The 26,287-nt window shown below is 39.3% G+C and overlaps 1 protein-coding gene across 7 annotated transcripts in view; it reads right to left on the bottom strand.

The window, feature by feature from the left end:
- Positions 1 to 26,287, bottom strand: part of LOC119040117 (broad substrate specificity ATP-binding cassette transporter ABCG2) — a 144,372-nt gene that overhangs the window by 73,745 nt on the left and 44,340 nt on the right. For 2 of the 7 annotated variants that reach the window (XM_053666380.1, XM_053666378.1), the window contains exon 3: positions 3,950 to 3,995. The exons of the other annotated variants lie outside the window; for them this stretch is intronic. The gene's annotated coding sequence lies outside the window, so the exon portion shown is untranslated. The remainder of the gene's footprint in view (positions 1 to 3,949; positions 3,996 to 26,287) is intronic. 7 annotated transcript variants of the gene reach the window in all.

Here is a 26,287-nt window from a genome sequence, read left to right on the forward strand (position 1 = left end):
CCTTATTTTGGTTGTGTGAGGAGGCACAGTGTGTCTACCTATCCCTCCATCTTGGCTGGAAATCTAAATGTTTAAATTGAAAGAAATGCCTGGCCTATAACTGCACTTTCTCTCTGAAGTTGGATAATCAGCAGAGTGTGGGCATGCATGAGAAGATGGGGAATTTGAGAAAATGATGAATACTGGAATAAGCCTGTGTTTGTAACCTAAGACTACAGTAACGGATTACCACAAACTAGGGGTCTTAAAACAACAAAATTTTGCCTTGCATTTCTATAAGTCAGAAGTCCAACACTGGCTTCAGTGCACTAAAACCAAAAATGTCGGCAGATCGGGGTTCCTTTCTGGAATCGTTTCCAGGTTCCAGAAGTTGCCTGCCCTTCTTGGCTATGGCCTCCGTTCCTCCAGCATCCAAGTCAACAACCTGCATCTCTTTGACCCTGCTTCTGTTACCACATCACTTTCTCTGACTCTCATGCTCTGCCTCCCTCTTTTACTTTTACAGATACTTACAATTACATTAGACTCACCAGATAAATGAAGATAATCTCTCTATTCTATTTTTATTAACTTTAGCGAGAGAGAAGAAAGGGGAGAGATACAAGTCTCAATTTGTTGTTCTACTCATTTATGCATTCATTGGTTGCTTCTTGTACGTGCCCTGAGCAGGGATCAAACCTGTAACCTTGGTGCATCTGGACAACGCCCCAACCAAGTGACCTACCTGGCCAGTGCAAACCTCCTTTTAAAGTCATCTGATTAGCAAACTTCATTTCTTTGGCAACCTTAATTCTCCATTGCTAGGTTCACCTTCTGGCTTTTAGGGCAGTAAATTTTGGGGAGGGCTCTAAAGAGGATGCTAACATAGGGACCCACTCAGAGCCACAGAGTCGGTGTGAAGATTATTTTATTTATTTATTTTCCTTTTTAAAAAGAAAAATATTTTTCTTTCTTAATCTTCTTTAAGAAAAGAAGATTATTTTTCTTTTCCATTTTTATTTAGTTATTTTTCAAGTACAGTTTTTTGTCTATTTCTCCCATCCCAGCCCCCCGCCCTGTCTCCCCACCTCCCTCCCATTCCCCCCCTCCAGTCCTCATCCCTGTGTCTTTCATACTTGTTCCTCAAAATCCCTCCCCATTTTTCCCCTTGAATTCCCTTCCCTCTCCCCTCTGGTCGCTGCCCACTTGTTCTCTATTTCAGTGTCTTTGTTTTTATTCTATTTGCTTGTTTGTTTTGTTGTTTAGCTTCCTGTTAAAGGTGAGATCATATGGTACTTATCTTTCAATGCCTGGCCTATTTCACTCAGCATAATGCTTTCCAGTTTCATCCATGTTGTTGCAAAGGGTAGTAGCTCCTTCTTTCCCTCTGCTGCATAGAATTCCATTATTTTAACTGAAGGCATTTGAAATACAGCTGAGGTGGAAACAGCCTTTGGAATCTTCTCTTATCTGATTAAAGGCAGGGTGTTCGGAGAGTAAAGCTGCCATAAATTCCCTCTCAGGGGAGCTTCACTGCCAGGAAGAAGATTCACAGTAGATAAAAAATTGCATAAACAAACATTAGCAAAAACTGTCACACTTCCATCTGTTTCTCTAAAAGCATCTGTATGACCATGCTTGTTACCACATCACTTTCTCTAACTTCCCTAAAAGTCCTTTGTTTTCCTACAGAAGCCCTTTTTCTCCCTTTCCTCTCCCCTATCAAGTTGCTTTGTAAACCTCATAATCTTATCTTTTCTTCCTCAATCTGTCTATTGTCAGTTAACTGTCAGTTCCTGCTCTGTCCCACTGGACCTAAATTGGTAGAAAGTTTTCTTCTCAACATAAAGGGCCTAGAGAGATCATACAGCAATACCAAGAAACTCTAAGATTGGACTGTATAAATGTTATGGCATTAAAGCCACAAGTGAGCATGGTTTGCCTATTCACAAAGAAGTAAAGATGGAGCAGATTTGAAGGTTGAACAAATTCCAGATACGAATCGTGTTCACAGTCGCCATCGCTCTCTAATGCCAGCGCCTCCTCCAGCTCACCGAGCTCCAGCCAAAGGAGGAGGGTAAGTAAAGAGGTCCCTATACCATCGATCCTACAAAGCAGACTGCCGGCAAAATCGACCTGTGCTAAAGCACCTAGGAAGCAACTGGCTACCAAAGCCACTTGTAAGAGTGCACCCTCTACTGGAGGGGTGAAGAAACTTCATTGTTACAGGCCTGGTACTGTGGCACTTCATGAAATTAGACGTTATCAGAAGTCCACTGAACTTCTGATTCGCAAACTTCCCTTCCAGTGTCTGGTGCGAGAAATTGCTCAGGACTTCAAAACCAATCTGTGCTTCCAGAGTGCAGCTACTGGTGCTTTGCAGGAGGCAAGTGAAGACTATCTGGTTGGCCTTTTTGAAGACACCAACCTGTGTGCTATTTATGCCAAATATGTAACAATTATGCCAAAAGACATCCAGCTAGGATGCCGCATACATGGAGAATGTGTTTCCACTATGATGGGAAACATTTCATTCTTTAAAAAAAAAAATCTCTTCTTCCTGTTATTGGTAGTTCTGAACTTTACATCTTTTTTTTCCCATGGAGTCAAAAGGTATCTAAATATAGGAATGCAAAGTGGAAAATAAGGGACAGAAATCAGGTATTGGCCACTTTTCCATTTTCATTTGTGTGTGATTTTTTTTTTTTTTTACTATGAATGCGGGGACATAAGCATCATTGCAAGTCAAGGTATTTCAGTGAACAAGTTTCAAGCAGTTCAACTTTATAACAATATAAATAAACCCGTTAAATTTTTCTGGACAATGCCAGAATTTGGATTTTTAAAAACAAGTAAATTTCTTATTGATGGCAACTAAATGGTGTTTGTAGCATTTTTATCATACAGTAGATTCCACCCATTCACTATACTTTTCCGAGTTGTCCTACATGCAAGTATGTTTTTAATGTTGTCTGTCTTCTGTGCTGTTCCTGTAAGTTTGCCATTAAAATATATTAAACTATTAAAAAATCCAGATACAGTTTCGCCGAAATGGTAGGGCAATAGAAAAATGGAGCGAAAAAGTTGAATGGATGAAATGTTTCATCTATGGAGATTGAAATCAGGTAGGATGGAAGCCCATACAGGGGTCACTTAAAGGCTGAAAAGCTAAAACAGGAGAATAAGGTCACTGAATAGGAAATTGACATTTAATATTGTCATTCCAGGTTTGGACAAGTCCCAATGTTCGAACGTGACAGTAAGATTATGGAAAGTGGAAGGGAGACATTTGTCTTCAATTGCTGAGTGACAGATTATCAGTCTAGTATCTTAACACATCTATTGCCTCGCAGTCCTAGAGGTAATGAACTACTACGTAGTCTAGTAGGCTAGACTAAGCTCTGCTCAGGGTACCACAGGGCCAGCTCATCCAGGCCATTTTCCTCTTGTGACTCCTTCCATCTTCAAAGCAGCTGAGTCCTTCTCAAACTTCACCTCTCAGGCTCCCCCTTTTAACTTTGTAAAGACTCGTGTGATTAAATCAGGCCCACCTTGATAATCTCACTACTTTAGAGTCAACTGAATTCCTCAGAGCAGTATTTAGATTAGTATCTGATTAAATAACCAGTGGGTGAACTGGAATCTTGGGGGGCTTGGGGAGAGGGGGATCTTTAGAATTCTGACTTCCCTTGAAAGAAAAGTTGAGATGATCCAAGAGCACAGAAGCTAGAATGATGAGTTGATCATCTAGACAAACACAGATTTTGCCAAAGTAGTAAGGCCAAAAGCCAGGTGTCAAAAGGTAGATGTGTTAAGACCCCAGAATCTAGAGCCAGATCATCTTACTTTATACAGAAGGCAAGAGACCAAGTAAGAAATGACTCATTTGGTTATAAAGTTCACAGAGGGAATCAAGCTCTGAAAAATGAGCAGAGGGGCAAAAAATAAAAACATATGATTAAGTACTTACGATTAACCTGCAGAGCCAGAAAGTGGCATAGTCCATGCAAAATAGGCTGAAAGATTAAATATTGAGAGTTCACCAAGCTAAATTTCACATATTCATAAAGTCCTCTGTTTAAGTAAAGTTTTTAACTGAAATATAACATTCATGCAGAACAAGTAGAAAAATCTATAAACAGCTTGATGTATATTTATAAAGTGAACATAGCAGATTGATTATCAAAACCCCAGAAGCCTCTCTAATGCTCTATCCTAGTCATTGTCCCAGAGGCAACCACTCTTCTGATTTCTATAATTATACAAGAATTTTGTCTGGTTTTAAACTGTGCATAAATTAAGTAGGTACTTTTTTGAGCCTGCCTCTTTTTGTTCAAAATGATTTATATTAGATTTGCCCACATGCTTCTACATAGTAAAGATCTAACTATTTTAATCTCTGCATAGGATTCCATTGTATAAATATATTGCAGTTTATTCATTCTACTATTGATAGCCTTTAGATTGTTTCCAGATTTTAGATAGAACCTAAAGGATTAAATCAGGAAAGAATTCTAATGACCAACTGACCCCACCACCCACAAGAATGGCACAAGTGGAGGTCTTTAATTTGAAATCATCTTTTCCCCTTGATTATGCCTACAACAGCATAAAGCAAAAAGAAACTTAAAGAGAGGATCAGAATTGTAGAAGAAAGTGAACACATTAACTGTGGTTCTGTTTCTCCCTCCAGCAGATGCCAACCATCCCCCATTAAGCAATGTTTTCCTAAGAGCTTTCCTTGTTTTAGTTCCTGTGATTGGCAATAAGGAAGAGAAATAACACAGAAATGGGGAGACAGATGTCTAAATGGATAAATCATAACAGAAATGGTATAAGATGTGTTTATACCACTGGGAGTGATAAAACAGTCTATATGGGGATGAGGGTCATGGAACACTGAGACTGGAGAAAACCTCTGAGTTTAGTATGCCCCTAAGTTTTAAAATTCCTGGGTGGTTGGGCATACTGGAAAAGTTTTGGATATAGATACTGATGATGGTTAGACAATATTGTGAATGTATTTAGTTCCACTAACTTGTATACTAAAAACGGTTAAAGTGATTAATTTTGTGTTATATATATTTTACCACAATAAGACTTTTCTAGGCAGGTTTTTGTTTTTGTTTTTTGGAAATAGCTTGTTAAAGGTTTCTAACATGAGTTCATGGTTCTCTTGGTTCATTTGTGGTCATGAATTACCAATACTCATTTTTGAGTTATGGCATAATTAAATAGTAGTACTATAAACATCAATTAGGCTTCTCCTGATTATTCAAGCATGAAGTTATTTTCAACTCCAAAACACTGTCTGTCACTTTCCATACTTTGCCTTGTGTTGTAGTACTTTGTGAACCTGTGTCACAGATGCTCAATAATATATGATGAATAATCAAATGAGGGAAAGACCGTTTCATCTTCCAAACTAGAATAAGTGTAATGAGAAAAAAGAAATGGGCTAGATTAAAACAAGTTAATTAAATAGGTTTCAACATTGCAGGACATGTGTAGAATATTTCTTTTTCAAACCTATCCCCCAAGAACTATCTCAAAGTTTGAAGTTTTTTAAAAATATTTTATTGCTTATGCTATCACATTTGTCCAAATTTTTCCCCTTCCCCCCTTATCCAGCCCACCCCCACTTCCATAGTCAATTCCATACCATTGTCCATGTCCATGAGTCATTCATACATGTTCTTTGACTAATTCCTTTACATTCTTTCAATCAGTCCTCACCAGTCCCCTCCCCTTACAATTGTCAGTCCATTCCATGATTCTGTGCCTCTGGTTCTATTTTGCTCATTAGTTTATTCTGTTCATTAGATTCCAATGCTAAGTGAGGTCATATGGTATTTGTCTTTCACTGCCTGGCTTATTTCACTTAGCATAATCATCTCCAGTTCCATCCATGCTGTCGCAAAAGGTAAGAGTTCCTTCTTCTTTCTGCTGCATAGTATTCCATTGTGTAAATGTACCACAGTTTTTATATCCACTCATTTACTTATGTGCATTTGGGCTGTTTCCAGTGTTTGGCTAATGTAAATAGTGCTGCTATGAACATAGGAGTGCATAGGCTCTTTTGCATTGATATTTCAGGATTCTTAGGGTATAATTCCAGGAGTGGAATTGCCAGGTCAAAAGGCAGTTTCATTTTTAGTTTTTTGAGGAAAGTCCATACTGTTTTCCACAGTGGCTGTACCAGTCTGCATTCCCACCAACAATGAACTAGGGTTCCCTTTTCTTCACGTACTCACCAGCAATTGTTGTTTGTTGATTTATTTATTTTTTAAATGTTTTATATATATATATTTAATTTTATTTATTTATCTTTAGAAGGGAAGTGAAGGAGAGAAGGAGATAAATATCAATGTATGGTTGCTTCTGGTGCATCCCCTGCTGGGAACTGGGCCCTGCTGGGAACTGGCCTGTAACCCAGGCATGTGCCCTGATGGGGAATCGAACCACAATCTTTTGGTTCACAGGCCCATGCTCAATCCATTGAGCTACACCAGCCAGTGCTCTATTTCTTCTTCTTAAAGCAATCCCTTCAGCATCTCTTGCAATGCTGGTTTGGTGGAATTGTACTCCTTCAACTCTTTTTTTTCCCCCTCTGGGAAGCTCTTTATTTCACCTTCCATTTTAAATGAGAACCTTTCTGGATAGAGTAGTTTTGGTTGGGGTCCTTGCTGCTTATTACTTGGAATATTTCATGCCAATTCCCCTGGCCTATAGTGTTTCTCTTGAGAAATCAGCTGACAGGCTCATTAGAGATCCCTTTTAACTAACCATTTATTTCTTGCTACCTTTCAGATTCTATCTTTTTAAACTTCACCATTTTAATTGTGATGTGCCTTGGGTCAGGCATCTGTGGGTTCATCTTGAGTGTGACAATCTGTGCTCCCTGAACTTGCATGACTTTTTTCCTTCACCAAGTTAAGAAAGTTTTCTTTCATTATTTCTTCAACAGGTTTTCTATCCCTTACTCCATTTCTTCTTCTGAATCCTTATGATGCAAATAGTGTTATGTTTCATATTGCCCCAAAGCTTGCATAGACTATCCTCATTCTAAGGGTTTTTTTGTTTTGTTTTGTTTCTTTGACTGGGTGTTTTTTTCCACCTTGTTTTCCAAATTGCTGGTTCAGTCCTCTGCTTCATCTAGCCTGCTTTTAATTTCTTCTAGTGTAGTCTTCATTTCGGATACTGTATTCTTTATTTTTTGTCTGGTTCTTATTCATAGCTTTTATATCATTTGGCATGCTGATATAGTTCTCTTTAAGTTCCTGGAGCATCCTTATAACCATCAATTTGAACTCTGTGCCTCATAATTTGTTAGCCTCAATTTCAATTAGCCCTTTTTTGAGGGATTCCTACTTTTCTTTCATTTGGAGGTTGTGATTTTTGTCTCCCCATTTTGGCTGTATCTTTTTTGTTTGTTTCTATGTATTAATCTGCTTTGACTCCCTGGCTTGTGGGGTAGCCTTGTGTAGCAGTCAGGAGTCCTGTGGTGCCCAGGGTTCCAGTCTCCTTGGTCCCCTAATCTGATGCTCTAGGAATGCTCTCTTTGTGTGTTATATGGACTCTTCTGTAATATTTGGGCCCTGATTTCTGTTGGGCCACTCATTGGTTGTATCTCCCCTCCAGTTATCTGTCTGTGAGACTCTCTCTCTACCATGTTTTGTACACTGTTTTTCAGGTACTGACAGCAGGAGACAAAACAACACAAAAAACAAAATGCAAGCAAATGCATTTTGCATTTGCAAACTATACAGCAATATCAACGACAAAAGAGCAAAGAACAATAAATGTGGAAAAATAAATGAAATAGTAGATAAAAGGGAGAAAAAGAAATAGAGTAAAAGAAGACCAAAGGACAGAAAAGTGATTATAAAAGGAGAAAATGGATGAGAACTAATATGACTACTGAACTTGCAGAGGAAAATGGGAAAAGAGGAAAGAGACAAATGGGAACAAAGAAAGAGAGAGACTAACAAAAATAAGAAAAATACAAGGGAACAATGCAGTATCAAACATAGGAGTAGCATAAGAGTATGAGAAAATACCACACAAAAAATAGAAGAAAAAGAAAAAATAATATTACAGTCTTTGAGAAAAGAAAAAAATAAAGTTTTTTTGCTTGAAAGCCATATATGGGGGAATTAGTGCATTTTTTAAATTATAGTTCATTGATTATGCTATGACACTTATCCTGATTTTCCCCCTTTGCCCACCCTCACCCAATACCTCCCATTCCGAGGCAATTCCCCCACCATTGTTCATGTCCATGGGTCACGAATATAAGTTTTTTGTCTACTCTATTTCCTATACTGTACTTTATATCCTCATGGCTATTCTGTAACAACTTGTTTGTACTTTTGAATCGCCTCACCCCTTCACCCATTTCCCCATACCCCCTCCCATCTGGCAACCATTATAATGCTCTCAGTATACATGATTCTGTCTCTGTTCTTCTTGTTTGCTTAGTTTGTGTTTTAGATTCAATTGCTGATTGATTTGTATTTTTTGCCATTTTATTCTTCATAGTTTTGATTTTTTTTTTCTTAAATAAGTCCTTTTAACATTTCATATAATCATGGTTTGGCAGTGATGAATGCCTTTCATTTTTTCTGATCTGGGAAGCTCTTTATCTGCTCTTCAATTCTTTTTTTTTTTAATTGATTATGCCATTACGGTTGTTCTATTCCCCCCCTTCATTCCCCTCCACACTACCCCCCTGTCCCCACCATTACCCCCCCTTTAGTTTATGACCATGTGTCTCAAGTTCTTTAGATTCTATATTTCCCATACTATTCTTGCCCCCCATCAATTTTCTATCTACTGTCTATGCTACTTATTTTCTGTACCTTCTCCCCCCTTCTCATCCTCCCACTCCCCTGTTGCTAACCCTCCTTGAGATCTTTATTTCTATGTTTCCACTCCTAATCTAGCTGTCCTTTTAGTTTGCTTTTGTTTTAGGTGTGGTTGTTAATAACTGTGAGTTTGCTGTCCTTTCACTGTTCATGTTTCTTTAACTTCTTTTTCTTAGGTAAGTCCCTTTAACATTTCATATAATAAGGGCTTGGTGATGATGAACTCCTTGAATTTGATCTTATCTGAGAAGCACTTTATCTGTCCTTCCATTCTAAATGAAAGCTGTTGCTGGATAGAGCAATCTTGGTTGTAGGTCTTTGGATTTCATGACTTGGAATACTTCTTTCCAGCCCCTTCTTGCCTGTAAGGTCTCTTTTGAGAAATCAGCTGACAGTCTGATGGGGACTCCTTTGTAGGTGACTGTCCCCTTATCTCTTGCTGCTTCTAGGATTCTCTCCTTCATTTTAATCTTTGCTAATGTAATTATGATGTGCCTTGGTGTGTTCCTTCTTGGGTCCAACTTCTTTGGGACTCTCTGAGCTTCCTGAATTTCCTGGAAATCTACTTCCTTTGCCAGATTGGGGAAATTCTCCTTTATTTTTTGTTCAAATAAGTTTTCCACTGGTGGCTGTGCCTTTCCCCCTTCTGGTACCCCTATAATCCGGATGTTGGAGCATTTAAAGATGTCCTGGAGGTTCCTAAGCCTCTCCTCATTTTTCTGAATGCTTGCTTCTTCACTCTTTTCTGTTTGGTCATTATTTGCTTTCTTCTGATCCACTGCATTGATTTGAGTCCAAGTTTCCTTTTCACTGCTATTGGTTTCCTGTGCAATTCCATTCATTTCAATTAGTTTCGCCTTCATATGTTTCTCTAATTTGTGACTATAATCAACCAGTTCTGTGAGGATCCTGATCACTAGCGTTTTAAACTGTGCGCCTGAGAGTTTTGCTATTTCTTCATCGCTTAGATTTATAGGCTCTGGGGCTTCGAGATCTTCTTGAGTCATTTTTGGTCTGTTCCTACCCATTAAGTACAAGGAGCGGAGCCTTGGACTCCCAAGTCGCTGGGTTGTGACGCTGGATGTGGGGGCGTGGTCAGAGCGGGGAAATGGCGGCCCCCTCTGTGGTCCCCTCTGCTGTTTGGACCCACTGGGTGAGGGGCAGAACCTTGGTGGTTCACCAGGGCAGTGCCACTTAGGTCGCTGGGTTATGACGCTGTATGTGGAGGCGGGGTCAGAGCAGGAAAATGGAGGTGCCCTCCGCTGCCGCTCGCCACTGGGGCCTGCTGGCTCCCATCCAATCGCCCACTCCCTCATGCATGAATGCGTGACCACAGTCAACCCGTAGCTCTGCCCCCTTGCTGTTTCCGCGTGGTCGCTCGCTGAGTTGCCCACCAGTCCCAACCCTGCACCTGGATTCCGCACGCCTGAGTCCGTCTGACCAAGTTTTCCTGTGCAACCCTGCTCCGCCAGCTGCTGGTTTCGCCCCTCTTACTGGTCAGGCTGAAGAATTTGTTGTTATCAGACTGCTGAAAAGTTCGATTTTCTGTGTTCTGGCTGTGTTTTCTGTTGCTAATATTTAGTTGTCTCTAAACTTGGTTGTGCGAGAAAGCATGGCGTCTCCACCTATGCCTCCATCTTGGCGGAAGTCTGCTCTTCAATTCTAAATGATAACTCCGCCAAGTAGAGTAATCTTGGCTGTGTGTTCCTGCTTTTCATGACTTTGAGTATTTCTTGCCAGTCCCTTCTAGTCTGCAGTTTCTTTTGAGAAATCAGCTGACAGTCTTATGGAAACTCCTCTGTAGGTAACTAACTTCTTTTCTCTTGCTATTCTTAAGATTCTCTCTTTATCTATAACCTTTGGCATTTTAGTTATGATGTGTGTTGGAGTGGGCCTCTTTGCATTCATCTTTTTGGGGAGTCTGTGCTTCCAGGACTTGCTTGTCTATTTCCTTCACCATACTAGGGAAGTTTTCTTTCATTATTTTTTCAAATAGACCGACAATTTCTTGCTCTTTCTTTTTTCCTTATGGCACCCCTATGATGCGAATGTTGGACCTCTTGAAATTGTCCCAGAAGCTCCTCATACTATCCTCGTTTTTTAAATTCTTTTTTCTTCTTATTGTTCTGATTGTTTGTTTTTGCTTCCTCATGTTTCATATCATTAATTTGATTCTCATCTTCATCCACTCTACTGTTGTTTCCCTGTAAATTGTTCTTTATTTCAATTAGTCTATCTTTCATTTCTGGCTGGATCTTTTTTTATGCTGTTGAGGTCCTCACTAAGTTCCTTGAGCATCCTTATAACCTGTGTTTAAAACTCTGCATATGATAGGTTGCCAATCTCCATTTCATTTAGCTCTTTTTTCTGGAGTTTGATCTGTTCTTTCATTTGGGCTATGTTTCTTTGTGTCCTTGTTTTGGCAGCCTCCCTGTGCTTATTTCTATGTACTAGGTAGAGCTGCTTTGACTACGCATCTTGGTAGTGTGGTCTAATGTAGTAGGTGTTTTCTAAGGTCCAGTGGCACAGCCTCCCCTGTCACCCAACCTGGGTGCTCAAAGTATGCCCTTTGTGTAGGCTGAGTACACCCTTCTCCAGTAGTTGAGCCTAGGTTGCTGTTGGCAAATCAATGGGAGGGATTTACCCAGACTAGTCAGCTGCAAGGACTGGCTGTGACCACTGACCACCAACCTTTGCCTTCCATGGAGGATCAGCTGTGTTGGGGCAGGGTGGTGGTGTTTCAGCATGGTCTGTAGCTGTCTACTGAGTGCACTCAGTAGACAGCTGGTCCTGGGGTTTCCTGGTTGGTATAGGCCAAAGTCAGCCCCTACCTGTGTTTTTCCTGGGGGCCACCATGCCTGAGCTATAAAGTCATCTGAAATGACAGCTACTTGTGCCTGGTAAATTTTGTACCCAGGGTGGGCTAAGCTGCTCAATAAAGCTGGGTTTTATCAGCACTGGGTCTGGGAGTATGACAGCAAATAATCCAAATCACCACTGGATCCACCTTTGTCTGTCTCTACCTGCCAATCTGCTGTCAGCCTTAGGCCAATTGTAGACTCAACTGTTTGTCACAAGGCTTCTGGTAGAATCAGGAGAATCAGACTCCTGGATATCCCACAGCAACTATCTCTCAAACTTCAGGGAAGCAGGTAATGAATTCTCCCACCCCTGAGCCACTTGTTTGAGTCCATTTAGGATCATTGTCCTGTACTCAGCAGGGTGGGGCCCATAGCAGCCTACTGGGTAGGGCCTCCAGAGTCTAGGTTTTAGGTCTTCCAGAAACCAGAAGGGTGTATATGGCTCTCCTGTGAAGAGGAAGAGTTAGTCTGTTTCTCAGGAGAGTGTATGGTATTGCTCAGGGAAGGGGTGGGGCTGGCCAATTATAAAAAAGGTGGAGGTGGTAGGGGACAGTGTTGTTCAACTCTGCCTCAGTCTCTGACATGCCCTGAGTTTGTGTATGTTGCTGTCTCCTCACTAGTCTGTTTAGAAAGATTAATTTTGCCATGTATAGAATGGATGAGGCATGTGGGAAGGATAATGTTTTCAGAGATCTGAAAGTGAAATATGTAGACTGAGGCAGAGCAATGATGGAAAAGATGCAGGATGGGAGAAAAGAAAGAATACAGAAAATAAAATACACACACATGCACAAACAGAACAAACAAAATAAAAGGAAAGAAAAGATGCAGGTTAAAGCAAGCAGGGTTCCAGGGAGGGATGCAGTGAGCAATATCCCACAGGAGAAGGTAATTGCTTTTCCCCTGGGAGGGGCTTGCTCTTCTCAAGAAAGATGGCTGCGACAGTGTCCAGGTACCTGGCACTGAAGGCCCCACAGGTGCTCCCCCTCATCTCTCCTCAGGGACTTCCATTCTAGACTCTCTTTGCACAACTCCATTCCATGCCACCTTCCCTTCACTGGGGCCCAGCGTGAGTGTTTGCAAACATGAAACCTGTGCTTTGGCCCCTTTAAGAGTTAAAGGAAAAAAATAGTGGCTTTGTCTCCAGTGGGTTTGACTTTGTCCAGTAGAAAAAACCCTGTGGTCTTTCGCCACTGGATGCTGCAGTCAGCTGATCTCAGCACAGGCACTGTGTTTGGGATCCTGTGTACCTGGCTTCTCTCTTCTCAAAAGGAAGTTCCCACAGCCTGGCTGCCCCCTCAGCCAGCCACCCATGTGAACGGGGCCAGCCTATTAATCAACCCTGCCCCTCCTACACGTCTCAAGGTGGTTAAAAGTCTCTTTTGTAGGTGGTCTTCAGTTTATTTTAGGTGGCTTTCCCCTCCGTAGTTTTACTTCCACCTTGGTTCTGGGAGGAGGTGCATGACCTATCCTCCTACACTGCGGCCATATTGCCCCCTCCTCAAAGGTACTCTTGAATAGAAATGTGAGAGAATCTTCTGGGGCAAAATCGTGGAGGGCTTGAATTCCAAACCAAGAAGTTTAGAGTTATTTTGAGAGGAAGGAACTATTGACAGTTAAGTGTGGGGGGATGGCATTGCCCAAGTAGTCTTTTAGAAAGATTAACCTGTACAGAATAGATGAGGGATTTGGGAAGGCAGAGATCAATCTGGAAATATATAGACTGAGGTAAAGCAATGATGGAAAATTTGTAAGGAAAAGGGCATAAAAACATTATAAAGGAAGAATTTATAGTACCTAATAAGTGATAGAACATTAAAGTTAAGAACTGACTTCAAGATCTCAATCCTGAGAGGCTAAAAACTTTGTAGTGTCATTATTAAAAATCATGAGGGTAATAATACCTCAGGGTATTTCCTCAATATTGCCTTATTCAGAGCTTTAAACATAACAGATACTTAATAAATATATATTGACTGAATAATAAAAGTGAGTTTATCTTGTGCCGCAGTCCAGCCGCAGCGGGTGTAAGGGTCCCCTCGAGGTGAAGGTAGGAGTTGGCGCGGAAATCAGGCAACTACGCAGCTCAAAGCAGGTGAAGCTCTGAAGACCTTTATTGAAAGTAAGGCTGAAGTTTTTATACTATTCTAGCTGGCAAGCGATTTCAGCTGGCAAGCGATTTCGGATTCGTTGGCTTTTGCAGTTACTGTTACTATGCTTCTTGGTCTGAACAGGAACTTGGCTGTCTGCCTTGGTTAGGCTGTCGCAGGGGGCCTATTCTTATTCTGCGTATTAGATATGTCTAAAATTGACTCGGGGGGTAAACATGCCCTCCATGCCACGTCCACCAGGTTGGAAAATGCTTCTTTGAAGTCTTGGACCTCCCTTCCTGACTTTGTCAAGGAAGGGATCCAACTGTGGACGTGGCAATCTTGTATAATCCAGGGGCCTATCCATGCTTACCTAAATCTGCTATGTTGTAAAAATGGAGGAGGGTTTCATGAAAGACTTACCTTTTTCATATGATATATTACTGACTATAAATATTTATTGCCTTTAGAAATAAGAGTTTATTCAGGGGAGCAACTAAAGTGTAATGAACAATAAGTAACTCATGATTCATTATACAATGTCTTAAAATTTTTTTACATTTGGCTGTTATGCTTGGTAACATAACAGCTGATGTCAATAAGGCCAAATGCTTATAGCCTCATCTGGAACCCTTATTAGACCAAGAAACATACATGAATTGTTCTGTGTGTGACAAAGCCATAGGCCAATCTAGATGTACCTAAGTTTCATCTCATCTATACAACTTTTGCTAGTTGATGTTTTGATGCCTCCATTTCTTACCTCACATTAACAGTGATAATCCCTATGTCACAGGGCTGAATTAAGATTTTTAAAAATACATATTTGGAAGACATATGTAATTTTTACCCAATGCAAATAATGACAAGCACTTACTACTTGCTAGGCAATACTCTAAGTGCCTTCTCATTTTGTGGGGTTTTATTAAACCTTATCCAACATTCACAATATACCTTTAAGTAGGTTATATTAAAATCTTTATTTTGCAGATGATGAATCTGAAACATAATGAGATTAAGCAATTTTCCCCAATTGTTTTCTAGGTCATACAGCTAGCAAACAATTCATGCTCACATTTGGCTCTTTGTATTAGTACTGATACAAAAAATAATGACACCATTATTTTCTATAAAAATTGCTAAAAAATATATTGGGAAGAGGAGGTAAAATAAATCTGCTCACCCTTCAAAACCTCCCTCAGCTACAGTGGACTAAAACAAAGAGGAAAAAAAAAAGCAAGTAAAGTACAGGCAGTTGGAAATCCAAGATAAATATCTCCAGGAAAGAAACCCTAAATGGTAAGAATTATTAAATCTTTTTGATAGAGTGCCTTGGGTCTAGAAGCAGATAATGGTAATATGGTGGTAAGGAGTTTGGCCAAATAAAGAGACCTAAAAGTACATGGAGCAGGGGACTGGAGCCAGGTTCATGTCGTGAAGCCCAGGGCAGGGCTGGGGCTGGCCAATTATAAAAGGGGTGGAGGTGGCAGGAAACAGTGTTGTTCAACTCTGCCTCAGAATTTGTGGCTCTATTTTGTAAGTGGGGATATTGAGGCAGAGATACAGCACATGGGTGGGGAAGCTCCCCCCAGCCTATCTTGCCTCCCTCGTAACTAGAGGCCTGTACCACCCCAAAGGAGAGCAGTAGGTACTAGGAGCCACTGGAGTGGACCTCTGACTATGCAATGCCAGGTTTCACCTGTTGCATCTGGGGAGGTCTTTAACACTGCTGGGTTAGCTGGTGTGTCCCCACTGCTCTATGCTCTGTAACAGCACTTCTCTGTGGGGGAAACTTTGCCTGCAAGTCCCCCCATCTGCCACAGATGAAAATAAAACTACCAAGACATGATCTGCTTGGGGAAGAGAGGTGGTCAATCTCTCAAAGAAGAAAGAGAAAGAACCCCTTCCTCAATGGCTTTTATTAGGTTCATAATATACAGGAATATAGGTAAAGCACATCAATCAATGTCAGGCAGGGCTCAAACAATATATAGCATTTCAAAGAAATCCGAGGGCTTAATCTGAGTCAGTGTCTGTCAGGGAAGGGGGGTTGCAGAAACTTTGGGAGACATATTCATTTCCTGCTCCAACCCTTATCATATGAATGAAAGCACTCTTAGCAAAGTAGCCTTCACAGGAATTCTTTCTTATGCCAATCACCCTGGAACGTGCTCTAGCTGGCAGAGGGCTGCACCGCCTTCCCCATCATAGGTTTTTAGGCTTAAGTGGATTAGAGCCAGAAAGCACTTCTCCCAGATGGAAATGGGGACTCAGGCTATGTCAGAATAGCTGGGGAGCAAGGGTCCACCACCCCCTCTTTGCTGCAGCCCCCCAAGTCCTTCCTTGAGGGCCTCCCAAGTGATGGTGTCTGGCTTAGGTTGCCCCTCCTTTGAGGGGTCGTACTCATCATTGACTAACCGACCAAGCATTGGGGGCCAGAGATGGATGAAGCAGAAGCAGTGCTCCTGCCAGGGAGATAAGCTTTGTTTTTTTAGTGGCCCACAGTCTGAAGGTTGCTCACTCAGCCTTATCCATGGGGGGCGGTTACAACTCCTGAAACCAGGCAGAGAGGATCCAAACACTTCCCAAATCAGATTCCTCCTCAAAGCAAGTATGTGAGATTCAAGCCACTGTCCTGGCCTTACTCAATCCCAGTAATTTGTTAAGACTGGTAATGAAATAAATCATGCTGATCTTAAAAACATTTGCTATTAAACTCTGTCTAGGGATGTCACCTCTGGGATTCTCCAGCGACAGGAAACAGGAAGAGGAAGACACATGTACAATCTGAAGGGCCTTTTCCACTACCCTAAGTCTCTCCATCCTCCTTACATATTTCCACACCTTTCTCTCGCAGTGGCTGTATCTTACATAGTTTTCTCAGACATATCTTCTAGGCCACTAATTCTCCAAACAGCTATAGTAATCTTCTGCTTAACTTTCTATCCATTTGAATTCTTAATTTTAGTGATCAGGGTTTTTTTTTTAAAATTTCTAAAAGTAATATTTTGATCTTTTTCAAATTGGTCTAATCATTTGATAAATCTTCAGTTCTTGCTCATGGGGTTTTGTTTTAGATTTCATTTATTTATTTTTAGAGAGAAGGTAAGGGAGGGAGAGACAGAGGGTGTGTAAGAGATACATGGATCAGTTGCCTCTCACATGCCCTCATTTGCCGGCCTAGCCAGCAACCCAGGCTTGTGCCGTGATTGGGAATTGAACCAGTGACCTTTGGTTAGCAGGCCAGCAGTCAAACCATCAAACCGCACCAGCCAGGGCTATTTTCTTTTTTGTTAATTGTATTTTTTTTCACACCGTTGTCCATGTCCGTGAGTCCCTTTTTCTTTTTTGCTCAATCCCTCCACCCCTACCCTCCCCCACCCCCTAGTAGCTGTCATGTACTCTCTATCTACGAGTCTGTCTCTGTTTTGCTTGTTAGTCCAGTTTGTTCCTTAGATCCCACATATGAGTGAAATCATTTTGTATTTGTCTTGCTTTGACTTGCTCAGTTCACTTAGCATAATGTTCTCCAGGTCCATCCATACTGTCTCTTGCTCAAGTTTTCAATGCCCTTTTCACATTTAAAAATATTTAAAGTAGAATTATTTTTAATTTTAATTCTGATAATTATACTATCTGAAATCTTTGTGGCTCTGGTTCTGTTATCTATAGCTTACCAGATTTTTGTTTTATCACTTTTTATTGTGAGGTTTTTGTTGGCTGTGTATCTGCAGGAATTCCTTAAGGCTTGCTTGTGGGTGTGTTCACCTGGGAATATCTGTATTTGCTTCTCCCTCGCATCCGGAGAAATTCCCCATCCTAATAGGCTTTAATTATAGGCTTGTGTTTCAGATCACACAAATAATGTGCATTTGGTTCCCAGACCACGTATGTCTCTGCCAGTGGCTACAAATGCTAGTTCGCATATCAGAGAGTGTGTTTCTCAGGTGTCCAAGACTAGAAAAGGCCCTTCAGCCTGTACACTTGCATATGTCTTCCTGTTTCCTATCACTAGAGATGCCATAGGCAGCATCACTAGCCAGAGTTTACCAGCAGTGTCTTTATAATTAACGTGATTTATTTCACTACCAACTGCCTTATAAACTGTGCCATGTGATGGCACATATTCTTGACCATAAAAGATGACATCCATGAATGCTAATGAGAAAAATATCAATTAGCAACAAAACCCAGCTAATTAACAGAAAGATAAAAATAAATAACTCTGGGAAAAAATTAAAAGATTGGTAGTATATATAAATACATTTAAATAGAAAATAATACTATCCACTGTGGAAATTACATTTATAGAACAAAATATAAATATTATAAACATAAAAATGTACAAATAATAAAATCTAAGCAAGGCATAAAAGGAGGTGGAAAGAAATATGAGTCATTTTCATCTTTCATGACAGAAATTTAATTGATACCATTTAAAATGAAACTATTGAAAACCCTTGTGCTTTGGGGGAGGGTTAATTTTATTTACTGGTTTTAAAGAGAACAGGGAAAGGAGAGAGAGATATTGATTTGTTTTTCCATATATTGTTGCATTCATTGGTCGCTTCTTATATATGCCCTGACAGATATCAAACCTACAACCTTGGTGCATTGGGACAATGCTCTAACCAACTGAACTACTGGCCAGGGCTAAAACTCATGTGTTTTAAACTTCCAAATATCTGTTATGGTTTAAAATTAACTCAGAGAGTTTCTTTGTCAAGAGTGAAGCTCAAAATGTGAATTATTATTTTTATCACCCACATTAAAATTTTTTTGTATAGTTTGAATTGTTTAAAATAACATATATTGTTCTTATGAAAAAATGAATTTTAAATAAGGGAAGTTTCCAACATTGTAACCAGCCAATTTAATCATCTATGTTTAGGACAGTGGGCAGAAAAGATGCCCTACTAGATAAAATGTTCTCTCCTATCTCTGAAAATATATTAACAACATACAAAAACTTTTTTCAATCCTGCACTGGCTTCAACTAGGGGCAGTACATGCCCCCCTCAGAGGATATTTGGAAGTGTCCAGTAGTCTTTTTGGTGGTCATAGTGTCTGAGAGTTGCTATGGGCAGGTAGTGGTCATAGGCCAAAGGTAGAAAGTATCCTGTAAAATAAATATAAGTGTCATATCTAAGAAATAATTGCCAAATCCAATGTAATAATGATTTTTCTCTATGTTTCCTTCTAAGACTTTTATAATTTTAGCTCTTAGGTTTAGGTCTTTGATCCATTTTTTGTTAGTTTTTTGTGTATGGTATAAGGAAAGAGTCCAACTTAATCATATTCCATGTTGACATACAGCTTTCCCAACATGATTTCTTTAAAAGGTTGTCCTTTTCTCTTTGAATGATCTTGGTACCCTTGCTGAAAAACAATTGACCATCATATATGCATGGGTTTATTTCTGGGCTCTCTGTTCTAATTGATTGGTTTATACATCTGTCCTCATGCCAGCCTTCCTCTGTTTTTATTATGGTAGCTTCATAGGAAGTTTTGAAATCAGAAAGTGTGAAACCTCCAATTTTATTCTTTGTTTTCAAGATTGCTTTGGCTATTCAGGGTCCCTTGATATTTACACACATTTTAGAATGGGTTTTTCTATTTCTTAAAAAATGCCATTGGAATTTTCATAGTGATGCACTCACTCTGTCAATTGCTGTGAGTAGCGTTGTCATCTTAACAATAATAAATCTTTAAATTATTAACACAGATGTCTTTTCATTTATTTATGTTTTATTTCACTTCTTTCAGCAATTTTTTTGTAGTTTTCAGTGTACACATCTTTAAACTTCTCTGTTAAATTTATACCTAAAGTATTCTATTTTTGAAGCTATTACAAATAAATTGTTATCTTAATTTCTTTTTCAGATTGTTTTTTGCTGAAGTATAGAAAATTAACGGACTCTTGTGTGTTAATTTTGTATCCTGAAACTTTGCTGAATTTGTTATTTATTAGCACTAACAGGTTTTCTTGTGTGTCTAGAATCTAGGGTTTTCTACATATAAGATCATGTCATCTGTGAACAAAGATAATTTTACTTTTCTTTCTAATTTGGATACCTTTAATTTACTTGCCTAATTGCTCTGACTAGAATGTGCAATACAGTGTTGAATAGAAGTAGTAAAACTAGGTATCTTTGTTTTGCTCCTAATTTTAGGAAAAAAGTTTTCAGTCCTTCACCACTGAGTATTATGTTAGCAGTGTGTTTTCATATGTGGCCTTTACCATGTAGAAAAAAATCTCCTATTCCCGGTTTACTGAGTGTTTTTTTATTGTGATTGGTTACTGAATTTTGCAAAATACTTTTGTTCTGCATCAATTGAGATGATCATGTAGTTTTTCCCTTCATTCTATTAATGTGGTGTTTTTATATGTTGATTTGTTTTGTTTGTTGAACTATTCCTCACATTCCAAGGTTAAATCCTACCTGCTCATGGTGTCAATCCTTTTAATATGATGCTGAATTCAGTTTGCAGTCTAACATTGAGAATTTTTGCATCTATATTCCCAGAAGATATTGGGCTCTAATTTTTTGGTTTCATTTTTGGGGGTGTGTTTCTTCGGTAGTGTCTGTGTGTGACTTTAGTGTCAGGGGAACGCTGACTCACAATATGAGTAAGGAGATATTCCTCCACTTTGATTTTTTAGAAGAGTTTGAAAAGGATGGATGTTAGTTCTTCTTTAAATATTTGGTAGAATTTACCTGTAAAGCTATTTGGTCCATTGCTTTGCTTTGTTGGGAGGTTTATTGTTGTTGTTGTTTTTAATTTTTATTTATTTATTTTTTTAAAGAGGGGATTGGGGGGAGAAAGAGAGGGAGAAAAACATCAATGTGTGGTTGCCTCTCACGTGGCCCCCACTGGGGACCTGGCCTGCAATCCAGGCATGTGCCCTGACTGGGAATCAAACCTGCGACCCTCTGGTTCACAGACCTGCACTCAATCCACTGAGCTAACCAGCCAGACTGTTGGGAAGTTTTTGAATACTGATTCAGATTTATTCAGATTTTCTGTTTCTTAATGAGTTGGTTTTGGCAGATTGTGTATTTCTAGGGATGCATCCATCTTATCTAAGTTGTCCAATTTGTTGACAGACAATTGTTAGTAGTATTCTTTTATAATACTTTTTATTCCTATAAAATCAGGAGCAATGTTTCCACTTTCATTTTTGATTTCAGTAATTTAAATCTTCTTTCTTTTTCCTCAATCAATCTAGCTAAAGTTTTGTCAATTTTGTTGATCTTTTCCAATAAACAAGTTTTGGTATCAGGGCATTATTTTTATTCTTATAAATATACCTACTTATAAAATATGATATAGTATTTAGTCCCTAATTTTTTAACTGCTTACTTTGGTATCTTCTTTATAAAAGAATAAATTACTTTTTAAGGCCAGTTGTTTCTAGCTTTATGATAAATACTCAATAAATTCACTATTAAATACATGAATGAGATAAGTTTAAATGGGTATAACAAAGCAAACATACATAAATCAGAACTGCAAAGGAAGCCTGAGGTGGTTTGAGGTAAGTGTATTAAGTTGGCCGTTATATATTGAACACAATACAACACACCAGCATGAGGTTTTTTCCTTTATTATTATTTAAAACAGCAGGCATTGATGTGGTTTTTATTATTAAAGCCTGGTTTCTACAGAGTTCAGAGCTCTTTCTCACTTCTTTGATGCCTAAATTTCTTTATCATAAGCCAGCAAATAAATCTCTAGTCTTATCAGGAAATACTGATTTTCTCACTTTGTACTTCTGCCTGAACTGAACTCAGGACTCCTAATATTTTTGTTTGTCCTCAAATGCGAGCCTTGCCTCCAGTTCTCTGCTAGATCTTGCATACAGGCACTGCAAATAAGTCATTCAAACAGGCAGGTATTTATAAAATTAGAAAGGCATTTGGTTAATTGCACAGTCCCTTTCAACTCTACCAGTCTGTGATTCTGCTGAAGATGACTTACTAGGCTTGCTGAGTTTAAATGCCACTGAACCGAAATGAGGCTTCAAGGACTCCACAACCTTTCATGTAAATACTGTTTTCAACACATTTTAGCCCTTGTATTTCAGAATAAAATACAAAGTATTGTGAAGCTCCACAAGTGGCCTTTCCTCTTGGTCTCCTCTTTAAGCAATGTGGTCAGGCCAGAATGGCTTGCAACACGGGGTTAGTCATGCAGAATTGTTATCTCCACTCCCGGGTAGGATGGGCTGTGCTCCTTTATTTGTTGTCAAGGAAAAAGCTTCTATAGCCTTACTGGACTTTGGACCAAACACATTCTTTATATTACTTCTTTCCAACCTACTATAAGAGTATACTTCAGTACATTTTAACATAACCACTACTTAATGACACCAAACACTTGATTAATGAGGTCTGCTACTCTCCCACAGGGCCTACTTCGTCTACATTTGCTTAGAAAGCTAAAGGATAGTTTGCACCTGCATTTTTTTTCCAGAGGAGCATTGTTACCTTATTAGCACTAGAAAAGAGAGTTTTAAATCTACAGAGTCAATCTGCCAAAAGCATATGGGGTAAATTTCTACGTAGTGTTGCGACTTTTGCTGCAGTTTTATAGCAGCAACAAGTGCTCTCTCAGAAACAGGATATTAGCGTTTGTGAAAGACAGCAGTTGTTCTTAGACTACACAAGGGATTTTGTGTGTAAACCCACTTCCATCATTTCAAGTATCCTAACTAGCAAGGACCAAACCCACAACTTTGGCATATCAGGACGCTTCTTTATCCAAAGGAGCTACTCCCGCCGGGGCTTGTTGGGTGTTTTAACTTCCCTTTCTGATGAACATCCAAGACCTTTGATAATACGATCTTCGACTTGCCCATTAACAAGATATCATTGTACAGTCAGAACTTTCATACCAGAAGGGGAAGTTCTCTAATACCATGGAAACATCCCAGTTCAATGCCCTTTAATACCAATGTGCTTCATTATATAGTTCATAAAATTAGCCAGGACACAGGCCTCTCAATGACAAAATCACTTGTAATTTTTATCTTTCATTCCAAGTTCTACAGCTGTATTCAGACACTTTTCACAGGAACGCAGTCTAGGGATGCCTTCACAGACTCTAACACAGCAGCTCCCAGGAGACCACCTACTCTTCTCAGCTGGGAAGCCAGGAAACAAGGTGGAGGAGGTACAGGGAGGCACAAGTGGAGTCAGTAAGCACAGGTTTGCAGGAAGCGTTTTGACATGATAGACAGGTTCTAAAACTGGCTTAGTAATGGTTACACAACTCTAAACTTACCAAAATTCTTTGAATGGTACACTTAAAACGTATGGTAAATAAATTTCAATAAAGCAGCTTTTTAATAGCCAGTAAACAATGTGTTCATTCTAAATATAGAAAGTACTTATTTATTTACAACATTTAAGAAACTGTACAAAAATATATTGTGTCCTTTCATATGCTATCTACCCAAGTTTAAGATTGGAAGCATATGTTTTAACTTATGCTATTTTTATATGTATTTCCAAATTAATCTTTTCTTGTCATCTCTGGTTAATCAGAGAAAACCATAAAATTGTCACATGAACAAAACAATTTAAAAAAACTGAAATTATTTACAACTACTAGTATGTGAATTAGATTTTTCTCAATACTGTACAACTAAAACAAATGCTGAAATAAAGGTATTTCAGAAGTTTTATGCAACTATAACAAACCATTTTCATAATATTTTGGTGTTCATCAAAGCTACTTTGCTTTTATTGACTAACTTCCTAATAAGTAAACACTATAAAATTTAACATATAAATAGTAAATATAATTTATAATTTTGTATTTGAGTTATAAATTTTAATTTAATTTCATTTTTTAAAGGTTTCTGTCCTTAAAACGAAAGCTGAAAGACCCTGGACCACAGGTGACACAAAAAGATCAAGTTCAACTACATTTTGTTTAGAAACAAGTCTAGTTTAGAAGAATACCTCGAAGGCTCCCGGGAAGGTAATGGGATTTCATTTAGACAGCAGAGGTTTAACTTGAAAAACTTTTTTAAAAAAACAACGTGCTCCATTTCCTCCTTTACCCAGCATTGCATAGAAAGCCCAGTGCTCTTTCTCTCTTCCTCTTTCCTGCTGACTACAGTCCACAGCTGATGACTGCAGCTCCTGTCGCTCCTGTGGACTGTGAGACGACTTTGAGAGTGGAAGCCTCATGTGGCAAAGCACCAAGATAGAAGGAATGCGGGTCTTGGAACGTGGGTTCTCATTATACTAGCTCTGGAATACCTACCTAGATTCCTTGAATATGAGAGAGAAATGTATGTATTGTAATGCCGCTGTCCTTCAATTATACTTAGTCCTAATGAGTATGCAGAGATCAGAGTGGTGCAGATAGGAGTGGTAGGCACAAAGGCCCAGAGACAGGAAGTGCTGGGCATCTTCAAGGCATAGCAAGGTAAGTGTGTCTGCAGGAGCGGTAATGGGAGGGAGAATGTAGTTGATGGGCTGAGGGCCAACAGGGGGCCAGACAGTATAGAGCTTAGTGGCTCACTGGTACTTTGAGCTTTTATTCAGATGTGGGAAACCATCAGAGTGTTTTAAGAAGAAAGCACTCTGAATGGTTTATAGTTTAAAAGAATCTCTTTATAGAGAACAGATTGATGCTAATGTTTAAAATTTCTCATAGTAGGTATGTAAATGTCTACATTTCTTATATATGTTTAAAATGTTTTAGGTTTTAACATTCCATGGAAAACTTTTTAAACTCCTTTTATTTTTTTATGTTTTTAAAGTATATTTTATTGATTATGCTATTACAGTTTTCCCAGTTTTTCTCCCTTTATCTCCCCTTCACTCTGCACCCCACAACCATCCAGCTTTCCCCCACCCTTAGTTCATGTCCATGGGTCATACATATAAGTTCTCGAAATTCTCTGTTTCCTATACCATTTTTGACCTCTCTCCATCTATTTTATGCCTACCAATTATTCTTCTTCTTCCCTGTACCTTTTCTCCCATATTCCTCCTTTTTCCCCCTCCCCACTGAAAACCCTCCAGGTGATGTCCATTTCTGTGATTCTGTTCCTGTTCTAGTTGTTTGCTTAGTTACTGTTTTCATTGAGTCGTTTGCTTGGTTTTTGTTTTCATTCTTTTATTTTTTTTAGTTTCAGTTATTATAGTTGTGAGTTGATTGTCATTTTAATGTTCATATTTTTATCTTCTTTTTCTTAGATAAGTCCCTTTAACATTTCATATAATAAGGGTTTGGTGATGATGACCTCCTTTAACTTGACCTTATCTAGGAAGCACTTGATCTGCCCTTACATTCTAACTGATAGCTTTGCTGGATAGAGTGATCTTGGATGTAGGTCCTTGTCTTTCATGATTTCAAATACTTCTTTCCAGCCCCTCCTTGCCTGTAAGGTTTCTTTTGAGAAATCAGCTGATAGCCTTATGGGAATTTCTTTGTAGGTAACTCTCTCCTCTTGCTGCTCTTAGGATTCTCTCTTTGTCTTTAATTTTGGGTAACTTAATGATGATGTGCCTTGATGTGTTCCTCTTTGGTTCCAACTTCTTTGGGACTCTGTGGGCTTTCTGGATGTCCTGGAAGTCTACTTTCTTTGCCAGATTGGGGCAGTTTTTCTTCATTATTTTGTAAAATAAGTTTTCAATTCCTTGCTGTTGTTCTTCTCCTTCTAGCACCCCTATGATTCAGATGTTGAAATGTTTCCAGTTTTCAAAGAGGTTCCCAAGCCTCTCTTCATTTTTCTGAATTCTTGTTTCTTTATTCTGTTCCAGTTGGATGTTTATTTCTTCCTTTTCTTCCAAATTGTTGATTTGAGTCCTGGTTTCCTTCCTGTCACTGTTGGTTCCCTGAATATTTTGCTTTATTTCATTTTGGGTATCTTTCATTTGTTCTTTCATTTTTCAACCAAGTTCAATCGATTCTGTGAGCATTTTGATTATAAGGGCTTTAAATTCTCCATCAGAGAGGTTGGCTGTCTCCTCTTCATTTAGCTCTCTTTCTGAGGTTTCGCTCTGTTCTTTCATTTTGGCCCTATTTCTCTGTTTGAGGCCCCTGTTAAGTTGTAAGTTGTAAGGGGGTGGGGCCTCAGGTATTCACAAAGGCAGGGAACCCTCCTTGCTGTGCTGAGGTGCTGCCTGTGGGGGAGGAGCCAGAGAGGGAACAATGCAGTTCACCTGCTGGTCTCTAGCCCACTTTCCAACAAACTCTGATGTGAGACTGGGAGTTTTTCCCATCAAGGTACCCGCCATAGTCCACAGCCCACACTGAGTCTCAATTTCCCCTTAAGTCAGCCCCACCCACACAGTCTGCTGCCTTGCCATGGTTTCTTTCCATCTGCTGCTTTACCAGTCTGGTTGTTCTGTTTGACTATTTCTTTAATTCTTTGGTTGCCAGAGTTCCATGCAGTTTGATTTTCTGCCACTTCTGGTTGTTTATTGGTTTTAGATTGGTTGTTATCCTCCTTTTGGTTGTGCGA

This window comes from Artibeus jamaicensis, unplaced genomic scaffold, assembly GCF_021234435.1.
Source record: "Artibeus jamaicensis isolate MK-2021 breed Jamaican fruit bat unplaced genomic scaffold, CSHL_Jam_final contig_452, whole genome shotgun sequence".
Classification (NCBI taxonomy): Eukaryota; Metazoa; Chordata; class Mammalia; order Chiroptera; family Phyllostomidae; genus Artibeus; species Artibeus jamaicensis.